The sequence below is a fragment of the Dioscorea cayenensis genome, chromosome 6 (assembly GCF_009730915.1).
Source record: "Dioscorea cayenensis subsp. rotundata cultivar TDr96_F1 chromosome 6, TDr96_F1_v2_PseudoChromosome.rev07_lg8_w22 25.fasta, whole genome shotgun sequence".
NCBI classification, from domain to species: domain Eukaryota; kingdom Viridiplantae; phylum Streptophyta; class Magnoliopsida; order Dioscoreales; family Dioscoreaceae; genus Dioscorea; species Dioscorea cayenensis.
This window is the reverse complement of record NC_052476.1, coordinates 18,330,072-18,335,985: the sequence shown is the minus strand read 5'-3', so window position 1 is coordinate 18,335,985 and position 5,914 is coordinate 18,330,072. Positions and strand designations below refer to the sequence as shown.

At 32.3% G+C, this 5,914-nt stretch overlaps 1 long non-coding RNA gene across 1 annotated transcript; it reads right to left on the bottom strand.

The window, feature by feature from the left end:
* Positions 1–1,937: 1,937 nt before the first annotated feature.
* Positions 1,938–3,201, bottom strand: LOC120263963. The gene is made up of 3 exons (XR_005537191.1): positions 3,163–3,201; positions 2,295–2,361; positions 1,938–2,217 (listed from the first exon to the last, which is right to left on the bottom strand). It is a non-coding gene; the product is annotated as an uncharacterized LOC120263963 (long non-coding RNA).
* Between the last annotated feature and the right edge of the window lie 2,713 nt (positions 3,202–5,914).

The following is a 5,914-nucleotide window of genomic DNA, read 5'->3' as shown; positions in this document are numbered from 1 at the left end:
TATCTTTTCAAAATTACCACTAATTTATATCTTTACAATTCTCTGTCATATTTAATTTTAAGAAGAGAATTGAATAAAATGTTAAGGGTAATTTTGGAGAAAAAAAACTAATAAATGCTTCTTGATTTTAAAAAATAACAGATAAAAAGAAACATGGATTTGTGACAAATAAAAAAGAACGGAGGGAGTACTTATATAACCTTATATTTTAAAATAATATTTATGATCATGTCCTTAAATTTTAAAAAAATTGAAATTAATGACATGGAAATATGAGCCAACATAATTGTGTGTGTGTGTTTTTTTTTTATTTTCGTGATTTTTTAAAATTAAATTTAGAAGTTGGCATATCAAAAGCAAATGAGATATTTTTTTAAAAAAATTTTAAAAAATATATATTTAAACATTTAAAAAACAGTTATTTTGAGAAAAAAAAAATTATCTATGCCGACCTGGCGTATTTTTGTTATTGCAAATTTTCTTTTAATTTTCATGATTTTTTTAAAAAAAAAGCTATATTTAAAAGTTGGCATATCTTTTCAACAAAAAAAAAGTTTGCCATATCAAAAGCCAAGTTACCATCTAATGGTATATTTATAAAAAATTTAACAATTATTTTAAAAAAATTAAAACTGTTATTTATATATATATATATATATATATATGCTCTACTCTCGATGCCATCTCAGTATATTTAAAAAATAAAATTAAAATATGATGACATGATAAATATTTTAAAAATTATTAATATTAATAAAAAAATTAAAAAAATTAATTTTTAAAAAAAATTAAAAATAAAAAAATATTTTTAAGATTTTTTTCCCATTGCACCCTTTAAATCCAATAAAATCACAAAACATCCATTTTTAAAAATTTTAAAAATAAAAATTCTTACCATTGAAATATGTGGTTGGAGATTAAGAAAATAAACATTTGATTTTAAGAACCCAGAAAAGTAAACAAGTGGTGCAGAAGCTCAAAATTCACAAAACCATTCTTCAAAAATTAATCCTAGTATAGTTGATAGAGAAATTAGGGAAAACAAAAATTTAATTGTCAAATTACAAAAATGTGCACCAAACTTGGTGACTTTCTGAATACAAGATTCAAAATTTTTCTAAATAAAAAAAAATCCCATTAGATTTCCTAGAGAAATTAACCATAAGAAAATATTATAAGGAAGAATATAAGAATTTAATTACATAAGAAATCATTGGTGATACAGAGAATGGAAGATGGTAATTCCTCATGAAATAGACTTTAGCACAAGCGGCTATGACAGTTTGGGCAAAATTTAGCAACTAAAGAGCCATATTTAGTGGAGCAGCCTTCTCCTGAAAACATTTTCAGAAAAAAATGAGAAGGAAGGATCACTTTAATGGTAGCAATAACCCTAATTTATCTCCAAATTTACAAGGAATTAACTTAAAAAAAATATATTACAAATTACCTTTTCTTGAAGTTAAAAAGAAGAAACATTTTATTCTTCAAATCCGGCAAGAAAACACTAATTATAAGAAACATTCAAGAGTCATCTGTGTCTGCCACCATTTACTTGTACCCAGTATACTCGGCAATAATAGCTCATAAGTAATGAGGGTCTTTTAGAAAGATAAGTTTTGAGATACCGATCATTGTTTGGGGTTTAATCAGATATGAGTAGTTCTGGAACAAATAACTTAGCACATTACTATCAGAGTTAGAATATGTAGATCCATAACAAGAGGGAGTTACAGAATATGACCTTAGAAACTGAATTGTATTTAAGCTTGCAGACAGCTTCACAAAATTTATCAGGGTCTGCTCCGCCATTGTTTGGATCAAACATACTTCGAACTTCCACTATTAGTAGCTAACCACTGCAGCACATGACAATAAATTCTCATAAACGTCATTAAGTCAAAATTAAGGATTGTAGAAATGAAAAACAGCTTGTAAAATGTGAACCATGGCTTGAGAACTCTGTTTGCTTCCTGCAGGTAGCTTGAGAAATTGGTTCCCATTAGTGAGAGACAAAAGACAGCAACATCAACAGATGATGAATCCAAGGGTGTCCGCAAAAAAGACACAAGTGATGTGAATGCACAAACTATATTAAATTCTTATATAACCTCCTATAATTTGATGTTAAATTGAAGGTCACAAAGAAAGCAGCAGCTCCTCTGACGTTAAATTCTTTTGCAACTTCCTAGACATGGCATTGATTGACTTGTCAGCCTGTCAGAATGAAAGAGAAATGTTAACAATCTTATTGCGAGGAAGCCATGCTTCATAATAGAGTATCTCTTTCTTACAGCAGATAAGCTGGATTTCAGTTTTTTTCCTAAGATCCATTCTCGACAATCCCAGTTGGAAAGGAATCTGTAAGCATAATCCTGTCAGTTATTACCAAAGTAAAATAGTATTTACCACAAGCTGTTAAATCACATTCCACATATATAGAACAGTGAAATAAATGTCTGAACATAAGAGCATATGGTGCACCAATAGTATGGACATACACACACGTGCACACATGCTTGTATATAAATGTATGCATGCACCAAGAAAACACAGCTATGTAGTATTTTGCCTTAGTTTTAAAAGCCTGCTGATTTCTTATTGTATCCTATAAAAGAGAAGGTTCAGTTCAATGTTACAAGGCATAATTATCACTAAATTAAACGCTTGCTCAATATATATGGTCATTTGTACAGCTAGTTTTTCCCCTTTCCATATGCCTAATGTTGTCCGGGCAATGGAAGTGACTTCTTTAGGTTATGATTGTGATAGCAAATATTCAAGACATGGGTTGGAGATAGATTTTAGAATTAGGGTGCACTACAATTCAAAGTTGACAACCAAGTTGGCTATGTTAAGGTACGAGTAATCAAACGCCAAATTGAGAATTTTTGACACAAGTGAGAGATTACATTATACTGCAAGTTAGGTGAAATAAATGACGACAGACTAGCTCACTTTGGTCACTAAGTGGTTTTTCCGATTCCGAGCTCTAAGCATATACTACGCTTTATTATGCTTTGTTTTGTATACTTCTTCGATGAGTGTAGTTTCAAAATTGGAGTTGTGAACTTACGAAAAGCACCACGTTTCGAGAACGTTTCGAGAACTAACAAGAATTCTTGGTAAACAACATAATGAAGGTGTTTCACAGTTAATTACCTCCTCGGGTGTGATTGTGTACATCAAATCTTCTATTTTTCCGAGCAAACTAGAATAATTTTTTTCAAATTGCTGCAAAAATATGATATTGTAAATGAATTAATATCTCTCAAATATAAATAAAAACTTAAAGATCCAGCAAAAGGGGAGGGTGCGGTAAAATTTAATATCACAACTTTTTCTTCAGGGTGATAGAACTTACAACATAAATGATCATGCTGATATGGCGCGTACAAGCTTGCTCGTATGATTCACTAGCACTGGTGATAGAACTTTTGCAAAGTGTTGGTACTACATTGGCCAAATCATAAAAGGCTGGAAGTCAAAGGAACTGCAGTTTATCGGAACATCTAATAGTGCTACGAGATATTAAAGGAGGTTAATCCCCGACATGACAGATTAAGAAAAGTAGAATGAAAGAATTTTTATCTACTGACTGTTTAGACAATGATGGAAACTGCTCATAACCTGTTCGAAAAAGTCGCATAATTCTCTAGAAGTAAAAATGTCGAGCATATTTTTGGGTCCGCTTGAGCAATCTTTTTCCAATGTCGTAAACATCATGCTTACTGTTCCAATATCATTACCATCCATTTCATCAACTTACAAAAAAAATTAATTAAAAAAACCTAGAGGAACTCTTCAGTTTGTCATTGGAAAGTTAGGAGTTCATAAATCAGGTTTGAAGAATTGCTGCCTGGCATACGTAACATAGTTTTAGCAAGGTTTCAATAAGCACAAGAGGTAAGTGGCTCCAAAACCCGATTTAGAACAGGCGGGGATAAGTAACAGTTTATTCTACAAGAATATTATAAAAAGAAGTTTAGTAGAATGATTCAACATATGGCGCTTTCAAGGTTTATGCAGGGATAATCGAAACTAGGATTGCGAGCAATTCCACCCTAGATGTGCATATATCCAATCAAACTTGTGATAAAATAATTTTAGAATTGAGTGAAAAATTTGAATTAATACTCTCACACTTACATAACCTTGTGAATTTGCAAAGCTACTAACTAATAGAGATACTAAAATTAGAGCATATATAGTTGTCTAGAATTCATAAATAAGAGCTAAACTTGAGTTGGGTCTGAAGAACAAATGATAGAACTCATTCATAGAAGATTCAGTTATTAAAATTTAAGCGTGTTGGTTCTGATGACAATAAGGTTAGTCGCTCATAAAAATCAATCAGAAGGCACATCATGCTTTCTTAGTCACAAATTGATACCAATAGTCTCCAGAATGATGGACACTGTGACAACATTCATGAGTATCACAGGCTAAAACACTATAAGAATATGTATGCACCAAGAGGAAACTTCCAAAAAATAATAAGCACCATATAATTGAATTCTCACGAAACTTCTTTATTCTAGCTGAATATGACAGCTTAGTTTCTTGAATTATACCGATTCAATATCCTCTCTCAAATGCCCCGAGCTTGCATTGAAAAATCCGAGGCCACTCATCCATATCATCAACACATACAGATGGGCGATTCTAGCCCCTGTAATACCCTGCATAATTAAATAAATGAAATGATTCAGAAACATATGCAGAGGGCGATTCTAGCCCCCAGTAAACTAGTTTCCTCAGGGTTGTTTATCCCGTGCAACCGGTGAAGTGGCACTACTTCCCTCACTGGAGGATTGCAATGGAGCACATCGCCGGAATGTCTCGCCTCCGTGAATTCAATCACCAAAAATCGAAGAGGGGCCTAACCATGGAAAAAGAGATGATCACCAATGGACACCAAATTAGCAATCCAGGCAGCATACAAGGTCTCAATTGGAATTAAAGATGAATACATTGCCTTGAAGATGTTGCCGTACCTCTGCAAGTGTTGAGGCCACACCGCAAATCCATATGTATTCCTATCCCAAGGCCACAAGCGAAGATAAACAAACAAGAATTAAGTTGTTTCTATAGAGTAATAAACAAACAAGAATTAAGTTGTTTTGTTTTTAATCTGGTATCAAAACTCAATTAAAAAGAAAAAAACTAAATTTGACCACTGATCGAATAAAACCGGAATTCAATCACCAAATCTCGATGAACTTCATACTAACATCAGTAACACACTTTATATACTATAATCTCCCTTGCCTTCCAATACCACCGAAGAACCTCGAATTCCCACTGCGACCGGATCTTGTAAAAAAGAATTGAGCTTTTGTTTAAGGATCATCTTTGATGCCTTGCTGTCTTTTTTTTTTATAGCGTAGATATATGAATATATTTCAAAGGGAGCTCCGGTCTTGGATATATAGTAATTAAGACTAGAGTACATTTCTTACTAGAAACCTAAAGTTCAAGAACAACATCAAAAAACGATCATTTACAGAACGCTTGCAGTACCACAAACAGTTACATATTCTCTTTATAAGAAGATCATCCTAATAACAATCCAAAAACAAGTGCAACTTCCCCATTGTTTGGCACATTTCACATTTGCTAAATGAAGCAAACATATCTACCAAACAAAGCAAATTTTCACCAATCATTAGCAAACTGAACATTAGATGAGGGAACTGAAAGACACAAGTGTCAATAAAGATGTTTTATCAGTTTTTCCTAACACTGAAACCTCTGCATTTCCAGATCAGCATACTAGACAAATCACTAGTCTGCAACCTACATGAACTACGTACACAACATCGCAAACCATCACAAAAGGGAAAATATGTCAAATACATAAACAGACAAAACAAATATCTCACTTCTTACATACACTCACAGTAGTATGGGA